General features: G+C 46.0%; 1 protein-coding gene and 1 long non-coding RNA gene across 3 annotated transcripts in view; one reads left to right on the plus strand and one right to left on the minus strand.

Moving 5' to 3' along the window:
- The window catches only part of LOC147033469 (semaphorin-3F-like), a 154,711-nt gene that overhangs the window by 119,843 nt on the left and 20,707 nt on the right, over positions 1-14,161 (minus strand). The gene's annotated exons all lie outside the window — the stretch shown is intronic.
- LOC147033472 (uncharacterized) lies at positions 530-2,038 on the plus strand. Its single transcript, XR_015055559.1, has 3 exons — positions 530-667; positions 904-1,017; positions 1,419-2,038. It is a non-coding gene; the product is annotated as an uncharacterized LOC147033472 (long non-coding RNA).

Genomic DNA, 14,161 nt, shown 5'->3' on the forward strand with positions numbered 1-14,161 from the left:
CTCGGCCAAGTCTTTAGTACCGATGCCATTACTTTAATCCCCGAAACAAGGCAAATATTGTGGAAAACCTGATATTTAGCAGATATATCAGTAAATAATGAGGCAGTATACATATTGTGTTGCAATCAACTCGAGTGGTGGCAGAACTTTTGGGATGACGGTCTCGCAGGTGTAGTATTTTGGTGCTCCACAACACAATGAAAGGTGAGCATCCTCTCCGGATGGAGGTGCTCACCCTTGGCATGAAAGGATTTAATGGACCCGAGGCTGCAAGTGCAAATACCGAAACTATGTTTGTGTTCTTACAATCGAGCACAATGTTTCAATGTGGACTCAGAAATATTTACCGAATCCCACATTGTCCACGACTGTATGTTCCATACTTGCCAAGGTTCTACGAATCCTCAACATCACGACAAATAATTCATCCGACCCAAAATGAACGATTAACAAATTGCTGCAACAAGTAAACCCTCTGCTCCTTTCCCTGCTCTGCCCCCACTCCCTTCCCAAGGTTTTTTGCAGGGTGCACATGATCTGCCAGCAACCCCCTTCTGGTGAAACTCCCAAAATCCAGAATCACTGCTTGCCACCACTCATTCGTTCATCTTTTTCCAACTGGTGGAACCAACATCAGCATTCCCTTCAACGTCATTCTTCCCTCCAGGTATTCAAGACAGCTGTTCACCACCATCTCAGATAATCCCCCAATCCCAATCCATCATATTTTCTGCCCTCGTTAAACCCACCCCAAGCTCACCTCTCTCCAAGTTTCCAATGTTTACTTCGTGAGAATTTGCGACTGTATCCATCTTGTCCAAACAATGCGTTCTCCCTTGCCCTCGTTCTTCCGCACATCCCTTATTTGTCCAAATCTCCCTCTATTTTGTCCCTGCCCTGCAGAAAAAAGGACGATACAGGAATGGACGAAACGTCGTCTTCTTTCATATGCAGCACATAGCTGCGGGCAGCCTCATTTGCTGTGGGTGCAGCTGTGCTGCTGATGCAGTGCCCCCAGTAAGTTATAGCAGGAATATGGAATTTGACCAGGATGCTGACGATAGCTCGCCTACTTAAGGAACACCATCGAGGCGCAAAGGTGGCTTTCGAGCCCTAAAAAGAAATGCTGACGAAGCGTCCGGCCACGTATGGAATGCGCTTGCTGGATGTTCCGGAACATTCAATCATCGTCCATCATACTTCTGGTGGACTTCATGCAGAATAAACTGGCATTCGACCTGGCAATTCTGTGCGGATGTATGGTTGCCATGGTTTTACTAGTCCTCAAAGTGAACCATGATGAAATTGCTCAGACAAACCTTAAAGTATTGTTTTATGTCCTGAGGACATTCATTATTTGAGGTTCATATCCCCCCAAAATCCCATGTTTCCATTTTCTTCCCCCTTCTCTATTTTAGAGTGCCATACTTTGTGCGATGAAGATACAGGACCCTACAAACCCGAGGAAGACATCAACGGAGGAGTCAATGGCGGTTATTAGTGCATTTTGAGAACTGAATTAGAGGATTGCAGAAATTACATGACTCGGCACACACGTTGACCTGCCAAAGTAAACTCCAATCTGAGCAAACACTTCCTTGTGGTTTTTTTTTTTTTGCCAAATGTACATTAGCAAATTAGCAAGAATAAAATGTACGGCTTTAAAGAAAAAGTCAGACTGAAAACTCCTCCTCATCGCAATCTCTACTGACACTTTGCCACTCGAGAAGGCACGCTTGATTCTGCTGACAAGCAAGTAAATCGGTAGTTTTGTCTCAATTTCCTTCCCAGGTTTCTGCACGATGCACACAATCTGCCAGTAACCCTCTTCTTGTTCAACTCGAAAAATCCAGGCTCACTGCTCACCTCCGCTCATTTGTTCCTCCTGTCTCTCACCTGTGGCACCAACTTCCCCAGTCTGTTCAGTCCCATTCTTCCCGACAAGGATTCAACACAGCTGTTCGCCACGACTTCAGGTATATGCACTCATCATTTCTTCTTCTCCAAACAACCCCATTCCCAAGCACTAACCTTTTCCAGGTAATTGTGATTTTTCCTCCTTTCCCTCACCTCTTTCCATTTGTGAGTCGTCATTTGGTTTGTTCCTTTTCTGTTTCATCCCCACTTTCTCCCTCCTCTTCTTGCTGTGTTTCATTCACCTTGTGTGCAGCTTGTTCACCCACCCCCCTACCCTTGATCTCACTCTCAATTCCACTCTGCTGTTGTGTTTCCCCCTTTCCGTTATGTTCCAATCCACTCGTCCACGAGCCTGGACCGTGTCCGCAAAATAAATAAATAAATAAATAATCCAACATGACTTCTACCCCCAACAAACTATGCACGCTTTCATTCCCTTCACTTTATCGTACGAGCATTCACACGAGGAAAAAGTCTGAAATGAAGTCACAATTCTGCCACTGACAATCACACGAAGGGCCAAACCACCTGCCACCATGACGCCGTAGATGGCACAGATCACCGCTGTTCCGCATGCTGTGCAAGGCCTACCCGACTCTATCAGACACGTCACATGAATTAATCAGTGCCAACGTCAAGAGCAGGAATAGACATGTAATAACATTCTCCTGAAGATGCAGCAATCTCATTTGAGCAGGGCCTTCTGCTCAAAGCTAAAAAAAAAAAAAAAAAAAAAAAAAAACATATGATGCACAGCACCAAACCTGTTAGAAGTGCAACACGAAGTGCAAATGACCCAGATTTTCTACACCTCTGCCGAGCCAGTGAATATCCTCGACCTCGCTCACTGTCCGTTTACATCGATGTATTCCAGGACAAAGAAGGAAGGAATGAGCCGTGGGTGTGTAAAGATGGGGGCGAAGCGAAAAGATGGCGACATCAACAAATTAAAGCAAATAAAAGGCCACAAGGACACATAGCCAGGATTGGTGGCATGCTCTGCAAAATTGGCTGTTGGAAAAGTGGACAATGAGACAGCATTCCTGGCTGGCAAGGGATGTCACAACCACAATGATTCCGGGACCATGGCTCTAGCCGTAACATGGTGAGGCTAATCATTAACGTCCGATGGGGTAGTCTGAACCGTAGGACCAGTGGTACAAAGGGGAGGGATGGATGAACATCGGCTGACAAAGAGATGAGATAATGTATGGGGGATGTGGCAAGGCCGGGAAATTGGTGGACAGAGAAAGGATGTATTTAAAACGTCCGCACGGTTAGCCGCACGATAGACAAGGCCCGCCTCTGGCCTTTCATTAGGCTGACAGGCAGGACGAGACCTGCATGGCAGCTCATGACTGGAATCCGACTACAAGGTTGAAAGGAGCAACAGTACGGCAAACGAAGAGAATAAAAAGCTGAGAACATCGCAGGACGACAATCCACAAGCGACAGTTTAATCCGTAGGCCTCAGAATGTGGGAAAATCCCAGTCTTTGGCCTAACAGCCAAGGCATGGGAACAAGGCCTCCCAGGGAGCCAGACCGGTCGCCTTCTCTGCGTGTCAATCTTCTTCCGGTCAGTACGCCCAAGCTGCAAATAATGAAGTCATAGAATGACCTAAAAAGGGGTTCAGATTGGTAATTGTTCCATGAAATCTGCCTCAAGATAAAACCAAATCATTGCTCAAGCCAGTGACAGGACAAGATCGATGAGGATAAGAGTAGAATGGAAAAGTGGGTCGGCGGGTGATGGGGTGAGAAGAGGGGAGGGGAGAGGAGGAGGGGGGGGGTCTTTGTTTTGGTGTCAGGTATTTCAACACTCAGTCGAATGGCCACGCAGTGATATGAAGCATGTTGTATGGCTTTTGGGCGATTCGACTCAAGCCTGCAATATGGCCCAGAGAATGAGGCCCGAGCTGTACTGTTTGTTTGGAATCGAAGCTCATGGAGTGTGTCTCGAATGCTCTTTGCCAGGGTATGCTTTTACAGCTTGCCTTTGTCTGGGCAAGTAAAAGCCATTTGATAAATTCAGTCAAATCGAATACGATCCCATCGCAAGGCAACAGAGGGGGGCTCGTGTTTCTGCCTGGACAGTGCAGCATCTCAGCAGGTCCGGACAAGGGATCCTTTATTGGACAAGTCATGGTACACCCACATCTGGAATTTGTCCATTGTACAAGAAAGAAACAGTGTACTCTTGAGTATTACATCACAGATACTTTGGATAATCACAATTTTGTGCGAGTGGATGGGACAGCCGGCCTATTAGCGCCAAAGAATCCCAGACGGTAGTCGCATTGGCACTTAACTTGTGCTTTAGTTTGAGTTTGATGTCATACGACACGACTGAGATAATGTCAATTTTGTTTGATACGACCGAAGTCACGTGTTAGTTCAGGGAATAATCTATATACAGATAAATGAATGTATAAAGAGAAGCCCCATGTGACCACAATCAGATGAAATTGTATCACAATGGTCGGTAACTATCACCGAATTACAAAACTATAAATAAACTCACAAAATTCTAAAATTTTGCCGATGAATCACGACTAATATAGAACATATATCGAGATACATTTGCCCAGTTTGTACGCACATGAATGTCTTGGTAATAGCTGATGTTAGTGTGTACACTGATTGTGGCCATTTCTTGTCGTGTTATATATTTATTTTCAGCTGAGGCTCAGGGAGGAGTTGGTTTATGAATCTCATGCAAGACAAAGACACCAGAAAGTCAACAATGTGCTTTTACATGAACAGCAAAAGATGCTGGTAGACGATGCTCCATGAAAGTTTTACCGGACTCTGTTGGAACGTCTGCTCCGAGTCTGGGAGGTCGGCGGTTCGAACCCCGGCCGAGTCATACCAAGGTCTTTATAAATGGTACGTGCTGGTCACTTGCTTGACGTTCAGCATTTAGGGAATAGAGCATGGGTATACACCAAGGGTTGGCATTCATGGTAAGGAGGAAATTTCTCCTTACTTGCCCCCACTGAGTGTGGAGAGAAAAGTGATGTCATAAATATGACTGATTGCACTGGGAAGTCACATCACTCTCCCCAAGCTCAGTAGTTATGTTTGTCTGAATACGAGTTCAGTGTCGTCTCAGTATTTGCTTGCAGCTCCACCATGAGTCTTAGACTGGCAAAAAAAACTATAATACTTACGATAATTCAGGAAGCGGTGTTTGTGTTTGTTTGTGGGTTTGTCACGCTACTCCTACATTTCTGGGCTGATTACATCCAGACTTCCTACATAGGAACAGAATGACCCAAATTAATGTCTTTGCCGGAAGTCTTGGTGGGTGAGGAGGGGGGGGGGGGATGCAAATTCTTTATGTAAATGTGTATCGTGTAGCGCCGCCTCCAGGTGGGAGAGGTATTACAAGTCTCCACCATTTACAGTACAGTATTCCTATCGCCACATTTTCCAGTACAGTGAGGTGCTTTGAATTATAAGCAGTCGGTATGTTTTTGCTTCGTGCCCGTAGCCCGGGTTATTGTGTTTTGCCTATACAGAGCTGTCAGTTGCCGATACACCGCCCAATAAAAGTATGCTTCAGAAGAACGTGTTTCATGCTTGGAACAAGATCTCCCGTTGGGTGGGTAGTCTGCGAGTAAAGATAATAATAATAATAATAATAATAATAATAATAATAATAATAATAATAATAATAATAATAATAATAACTCGAAAGGATATGTAGAACCTCACAGGTTCTACGCATCCTTGCTAGTTATTATTGCGCAAGAGAATAACAGATACCGTTATTTGGGCTGTGTATAGGCAACAGACCAATGCTTCGATGACTCCCAAAAATAAAGAAAAATCACCCAGGTCTGAATCAAAAAAAAAAAACCGACTACGTATGTGCGTGTATGTATGTATGTATATATATATATATATATATATATATATATATATATATATATATATATATATATATATATATATATATATATATGTCATGGTTATATTGCTCGAATAGATTCCCATTGAACTGGTCCATCGGCGGACACCAGAGGCCTGAAACCTCAGGACTAAACCCCGAGGCCTATATGTACTGTGGCCTTCACAAGGCATTTATCAGCTCCAACCTTTGGATATTTGACGACCCTTTTAATAGTCCCATTGGTTGTTTTGCACTGAAAGAAAAACTTATAGGGAGGTCATGTCATTTGTTAATATGACAGCTCAGAAGATATTGTTACGGATCTGGAAACCATTTGCATTCGACATACAGATGTCCCAAAAGTCAGTTATGTCGTTAAGTATGTGTATAGTCAGATCCCCTTCCTTTTGTCGAGTGGGAGAATCAAAGGCGTGCGTTGCGATTTCTTTAAGTTAGGTTACTACATCTAACAACCATCCCATCTGCATGACCCCTTGGCCCATCACGATCCACCACCAACCAGCTGCCTTCTCGCACCCTGACGTGCCAAGGCAAGATCTCGCGGTTCCGGTTTCTCGGCTCCCACAAACGTTGTAACTCTTTCACGACGAGCTTTTTGCAACGTTGATACTTTTACTCATCAAGTATGAACCCGCGTGGAAGAGTGGCTGGGGTTTCCTGGCAGGGGCCGTTGCAGCATTGATACTGTTACTCGTCAAGTATGAACCCACGTGGAAGAGTGGGTGGGGTTTCCTGGCAGGGGCCGAAACCCCGCCCAGGAATGGCAAGTCCATGGGAGCCTGCCCAATCAGGGTGGGGAGTGACGTCTGTTCGAGCGAGCCCCACCCCGTTGAGGGAGGTCGATAAAATCCCCGAGCACTCTCTGAGGGCGGAGTTTGGTGGGTTGTTGCTGTCACGAAAGGGTTTTTGTTGTTATGAAGGGGTTACGAAGGCTGTTACGAAGGGGTGGTAACAGTGGTTGAAACGAGGGCTGTCACGAGGGTTGAGCAGAAGGTCGTCGAGGCGGTGAACGTGTCTCTGCTGGTCCTCCACAAGGAAGGAAAGAGCGACCCTGATTCCCCTCTGTGGATCCCGGCCATTCACCACCTAAGCTCCGCCACGAACCTCGAGTCCCATACGTGCGAACGGGGACCAAACCAACGACCTTTGTCTGGTGCTGCATCGCGAAGCACCCCCTTCCTCCGACGGTAAGGTACCCAGCCGGTCTCTGACCCCCAGCTCGTCTCTCTCCTCGGCTGCGAGGGTCCGATAAAGAACTCTGGGTTTCTTTTCATTTGTGTGTGTGTCTGTGTGTGGGCCCGTCTGGTAAGTAGAACTGAATAAGTGTTTATGGATCATTCTAAATATTCCTTGCTTGCATATTCGTGTTAAGTCTTGCTTTGTGCCTTTGTCTTTTACTGTAAATAAAACTTATTGGAAATGTTCCCAGTCCGTTTCCGTCCCTTCTTGCATTGGTCCAGCATGGCTCGGATCTGAGTTTAGGCGGGGTTTTATCCCCGATAATCCGTCCATTCCAGCCGGCATGGCTTTCGCAGTTTCCGCTCGGCTGCACCTGAACCCGAGTTGGTCGTCAGTAGTTGGAACTCCACCACAATCGGTAGAGTGACCCGGTTCGAGCAAGATGTGCCGAGGGCATGGTTTCCCCGGTAGTCGAAATCGCGTTGTTACTTAGGTAAATTGGTTATAGACAAATAGACCCTCTGCTACGCGGTTGAAATATTGGCAACCACGGTCGGTTCAGCGACCCGCCGCGTCGCGGAATTATCCGGAGCAACAGCCTACAATTCTGGGGAGTCTGGTAGAGACGACGTAGCTTTCCCCACCTAGTGGTCATTCTCGCCACCGACCCCCGGCCCACAACAATATCTTTGGCTTCGCAGAGCACCAAAATGGCGGCCGTATGATTTTTCAGGTTATAGTTATGGGTGGAGTAAAGCCAGCTGTCCAACCAATGGGTGAAAAGGAGCATAACACACAATCAGATGGACAGATTGACAAACAGGCATATTTTATAAATAAATTGAGAATTACATGTGGTATGTGGGATTTTAATCTGGGTTCCAGGCATCATGAAGCATTGGTTAAGGAAGGAGTTACAAACAGGTTGTTCCGAAGAACTCCCAAAGTCTTAATTCAAGAACTCCCAGGGTAAAAAAACAAATTCATAAATCTGGCGTAAATTAAAAAAAAAATACTTAAGTCCAGGCCTTGAGATCTTTGGAACACAACACGGCTGCCTAAGTGGCACCCAGGGGCATCCAGGCCCTCGGGTGAACAACTGACTCAAATGAGAAATAAAACGTCTGAAGTCGGTTCCCATCGATTGAATGACATTGCAGTGACAAATCCCAAGCTGAATGCTGATAAACAAGGCACTTCACAGGAAGGAATGTGGTTCAAGGTTATCATCGTGAAGGAGTGTGCTCAGCTCTGCGCATTCAAGGGCTTATGATGACGGGGTTGCTTGATTGGATTGTCCTTTCATTGTGGTGCACTCTTCTTCACCATAAGCTTGAAGGTGAAAGATCTTTCATTATTAGCCCCCACCCCAAATCACCCCCACTACCATCGCTGGCTTCTCTCTCTGGTTTATATGAAGTCAGTAACATGAACAATTCATCAGAGTCCTGTATCATATATTGAAAGTAACATAAATCTCACAATTATCTCAACTGAAGAGCTGATACCAGGAAACTGACCCCTACTTCAAGATCAACCGCATGGACACCAGGGCCGAATCCAGGAAACAACTAATGCATGCGCTATACCACAAGTGGCACTGGAATCTCGCACACATCTTCTCGCTTCGAAAGAAACAGTACGTTTCAGTCAAATCCTCCATTTGCAACTACCTCCGAAGGATGATAAAGATAAAACTTCGTTAGGACTCGAGCATGTGGCTGTGGTCAGCAAAAAATTTTCCAGACCCAGGACAATCCAAGCGGCATGTCATCTCTGCTCGCGGTGTCAAATCGCAACAAAGACCACGCTCTTAATCCAATCTTGAGGAAAAAAGAACAAACAGGTGCGCCTTTTATCTTCTCCAACAGGCCGTTCGCCGTACCCAGCATCAGGACATAAGGTCACCGGTTCTAAGCAGAGCCGTGTGCTGAGAGATGAAGATTTTAAAATGGCCGAACATCCTTAGGCCCTCGCACTTTTGCAAATTACACCTGGGGTGTGGGTACGACTGCAGTGGTTATGGACCGCTGACTCTAAGAGAGAAGCGTAAGGCGTTGCCTGCTTGACTTTTAAACACAATGCGAGAAAACATCGACTCTGGATTTGACATCTGTTGTTGAAAAAAAGCAGATGGTGTCAGGATAAAAGGATAAAAGGATTAAAAAAAAAAAAAAAAACACGCCAAGACTCCCCTCGCCACAGATGTCTGGTCCGACTTTTCAAACACTTCATGGCACGCCCTGAGGCCTGGGTGGACAGCAGCGGAATAGAAAGACGAGCCGTCTATCCAAGCGAGACACTGGCAGTGTGATAAAAAGCCTGCCGGCCTCATGTATCTTGAGCATGAGCATCAATAAGGGGATGAGGAAGTGGTGATCAATGAGGGGGTGTTCGAGGGAAAGAGACCGACCTTGAGAAGGTCAACGGAAGGAAGGATGACATAGAAATTAGACAACTGCCCAAGGAAGGAGAGACTTTCCAAGCAGGGTTAGAAGGAAGGTTTTTGAGGCAATTGAATGCAGCGATAGCAAGGAGTTGTAACGGTAAACCCATCACCTAATGATACTAATGGCCTTGGATTGGAGAGCACTTCATGACGATATCGGATAATTTGGACCCTTTCGCCCTCACTGTGCTGAGATGACAAGTCTGAGGCTTTTCAAATGCAATCGTTGGTTTTGCGGAATGAGTCGTCTGAAATGCTTGGTCTCTCGACATCACTGGTCCTCTTAGAACCTCGCCTTTCCTTATGGAAAAACAGAGCAGATCATATCATGTATCGTGCTCTATACAGCTTGGGTTACAATCCTGCTGGGGTCACCACTCCGATACAGGGAGCCGGAGCAGGAATTTTGAATTTGTTCATGGTGGCGGCGATAACTCTCCTACTCTTCGAGAAGGACACCGTGGGATATTTAACGGAGGCCTTGGCCTGGAGGGGGGATTTGGACTATAAAGGTCACAGTTCACAATGGCCTAGTGACCTAGTCTATCAAAAGGATATGCGTTCCGTTACACAAGGGTAATGGCAAGTATGGGGTTAGTACAGCGGAAATGAGGAAATCGATATATAGGATAATGTAAAGGACGGTGGAAATAAACTATGGTCATGATGGGCCAAATGGCCTCCTCCTGTGCAAACATTTTCCTTGTCAGCCAACTGTATTCCACAAAGGCCAAGGAGCAGATCTTAAATGAGCGAAACATTTTCAGCTGACTGTTATTGCTCGCTGATTAAAGAAGAAGAAAAGAAGAAGAAAAAGAAAAAGAGGAGAATGCAAGGAACAAGAGGAGTTATTTTAAAGGATTTATTGTCCCTTGGCTTCGTGTATTGAAGGTTGACGATACTTTGATGATACTCCATCGGTTGATGCGTTGAATTGTTAATGGTATCACAGTACATTTGCTTAAGAGGCCATTTGATTATTACCTGTGGACAGGGAGGTGGGCTAAACTGAGCACTAAAAATGAGAAAAGGGAGACAAAGGATGGCAGGTGAGATTGGAAAGGTGTGGAGGAGATTTTGAGTTTACAGGAAGGGAGAGGACGAGATGATTCGAAGGGGGAATGGGGAGAGAGAGAGCGGAGGAGAGGAGGCAAAATAAATGAATAAATAAATAAATAAAATCAGGAAACCTTGCTTATGTAATAAATCGATTGTCCTTTATACTGTTCTCCAGTGGGGGTTTCGAACAATTTCAAAGTAGAGACAGTTTCCCAATGGTGGGAAGCTGGCAAAATATGTTGCCCGTGAGCGCATGCTACGTGACACATCTCAAACGTCACAATGGAACCCACCCCATGTTATTCGGCGTCATTTGGCAGCAGGAGGGGGAGGCGTTTTCATTTGTTCAAATGATCTTCGAACAGGTACATCTGCGTCACTGGCAAGCCGCGCACGTCACGATTACGAGGCAACGGGCGTGCTCGGAGCTGACATTCCCGGTAAATGAGCGACAAATAAAAAAGGGTCGGCAAGTAATGGTTGATCCTGTACGTCAGAACAGTGGGATAACACCCCGCCTTTGGCAGCTGCCAAAACGCCTTCAAGGAGCCGGAAATTTCCAATCAGCAGGCTGGTGTTGGAGAAGTGGGAGGGGGGTGAGGGGTGGGGAGGTGAGTTGGGTGGAGGGATGTCAACCTGCATCCCATTTTCCTCCAGGATTTCAGGCTGAGCTTGTCAGGATGGGAACTCACACCTGGAACTTCACTGTTGAATGCTTGGAAAGAGCAAATGATTTTACTCCAGGGCTTAATTGGGAAAGATTTTAGAGGAATGCTGTTCCTGCCTTCTCTACACCCCCCCCCCCCCTTCGCCCCTCCGCTACCCCCAACCCTTCGCAGAGCACACTTATCGCTCCCCTTATCCCTGCCTCTGATTCCCACCTCCCATTACTTCATTTGCTCCACAATCTGACACACTTCTAAAAAGTCCAGCTCACATTCTTTTCTTTTTGATATTACAGCACTTACTAGGCAAATTGTGGATACAAGTTGGGAACATCGAGCATATATTTATTAAGTCGCCAAATTTGGGTGGAAGGACCTATAATGGTGATGTCCGAGCCAATGCTGACGGACGGACCCGACAAGGTTTTGTTTCCTCTGAGTGAGGCAGGTGTTGTGCCTTGCTTATGAAACATCACCTTGCTCGCTTCGCAGTCCCTTCGAGTAAGTACACGCAGTCGCTCAACCCAAGCATCCGAGACGGACGAGGGTTGGGTGCGGACTGAATAATGCAAGGTACGAGATAGAGGGAGTGAACACAGGACCAAGAGTGGAATTTTTTACCCACACCATTAAACAAACGCGTTCAAATCCACGGAGTGAGCACAGCACGTTTAAACCTTCATCCAGGCTGTCATTCTTAGGTGATAAATTGCATCCTCTAATGGAGGGGGGGGCAGGGAGTAACAGGTAGCCTGTCAAGGAGCATAAATCCAGTGATTTTGGGCTTCACCATCAGCCATGATCTTTGTTGTGCATAGCATATTTCCAAGATGGCCTCCAAAGGCAGTCACCGATTGGCCATCCTTCATCATACAAGGCATTATTTGTCCAATATGAACTTTTGACAACCTAAAAGGCCTCCATCCGTAGTTTCATGGAGTACTGCTCTCCTCTTTCGGTTGGTGCACCTGCCTCGCACCTTGCTCAGCTTGATGTCGTGGAAAGCAAGGTCCTCAAAATCATTGGGATCTCTCATGGTGAAGCTGAGTGTCTAGTTTTGTTACTCAAACGTCGCAGACAGGTTTGTGGCCTCTCTGTATTCTACCACCTCATTTTTGGTTTTGCACCCTCTGCCCTCACTTGGTGCTGTCCCTCCCAGGATTCTGCAGGGCACAGATTGTCTCCCAGTAACCCTCTTCTTGTTAAAACCCCAAAATCCAGGGTCACTGTTCACCTCCAATCATTTGTTCCTCTTTCCTCTCGCCCGTGGAACCAACTTCCCCAGTCTGTTTCGTCCCATTATTCCTTCCGGTGCTTCACGACAGCTCTTCATCCCCAAATAATCATGATGCAAATGACCCCATTTTCTTGGTTATTGTGATTTTTTCCCCCCACTCTCCCTCACCTCTTTTTGCTTGTTAATTGTCTGTTAGTTTGTTCCTTTTCTGTTTCATCCCCACGTTCCCCTTCATCTTTAACATTAAGCTGGGCGTCCCATCTGCCGACAATTAGTTGATGGACGTTAACGACCACAAGCTGTCCTTCGGGAAGGTTAGGGCCCTGTCACACCTTGATGTTTTAGCCAGCGTATGGCAACGTATCAACATGTATGTAAAACGCTGGCGTACGCTGAACTATTGATGTTTTTTTTTCAGTTTTTGGCGTATTCATAACGAGTTGGACGTATGCATAACGTATTAGTAACATACACAGAACGTTTCGATAACTTAAGGATAACTTATACCAACGAATGCTTAGCGTGTTGTCGACGTTCACAACCTATGCCCAACGATAGTCTAACTTATGCATAGCGCGGCAGCGTATCGCCGACGATCACGTGGCCTAGCCTATTAAAAGGCTGCCGCTCGACAATTCAAATCATAACCGCACTAGAAATCGAAGTGTCTACATCACCGTCATGCCGAAGAAAACTTCGAAGAATCCTGCAAAGAAGTCTCCTGGCCATGGCCGTGGACGCGGACGCAAGGAGGATCCATCATCACCCACACCCTCCCCATCACGCTCACCTACTACTACTGACATGGACCTACTACTACTACTGACATGCTCACCTACTACTACGACATGCTCACCTACTACTACTACTGATACTACTGACATGGACATCTACTCACCATGGAGTCTGAAACACTGACGGGTTCCTCCTGTGTGAACCCCATTTTTATATACCAATTCCCCTAAACACTGCCAATACGTCATTATACGGTAGCTGTAAGTTAGAAACACGTTCAGTAAGTTCTGTGGTCGTCCGGAAGACGTCAAATACGTCTACATACGTCAATATGTGTTGGAGATACGTTACACATAGGTTCAAAGCACGTTACTCATAGGTTAGAAATAAGTTTCGGGTATGCTAGACATTACCTCGACGTATTTCGACTTATGAGTAACTTACAAGTAATGTGTGTTGACGTGTGTCAACGATCGCATAACGCGCCTACTACTTATGGCCAGCGTATGCGGAATGTGTGAGTCATACACTGGCATACGTTGACAAATTTTGAGCATGCTCAAAATTTGTCGACGAGCTTGGCGTACTACGATGTATGCCAGCGTGCTTCAGCGTGCTCTTAACATATACAAAACTTACCGATAACGTATTTGACGTGTGCCAGCGTATTCGCCAAATTTTTCATACGTCGGTATACGCTGGCTAAAACGTCAAGGTGTGACAGGGCCTTTAGGCAAGTTATCATCAGCACCCGAGCCACATTACAAATTCCTGCTATAACCTTCAGGGGGCACTGCATCAACGACACTGCCAGGCCCCCAGAAAATGATGCAACTTGCAGCCATGTGCTGCATATGAAAGAAGAAGAAGACAGGTTTTCAGGATTATTTTGGCATCGTCCTAGTTCATGTCCTTTGAACACAAACGAGGTTCACAACAGTGATGACGTCACAATGACTGGCCAACAATCTAGCCTTATTTGATTGTTGAAAGGGGACATTAG

Source organism: Eptatretus burgeri, chromosome 2 (assembly GCF_056783735.1).
Source record: "Eptatretus burgeri isolate ZD-2024b chromosome 2, Ebu_testis_v1, whole genome shotgun sequence".
Taxonomy (NCBI): Eukaryota; Metazoa; Chordata; class Myxini; order Myxiniformes; family Myxinidae; genus Eptatretus; species Eptatretus burgeri.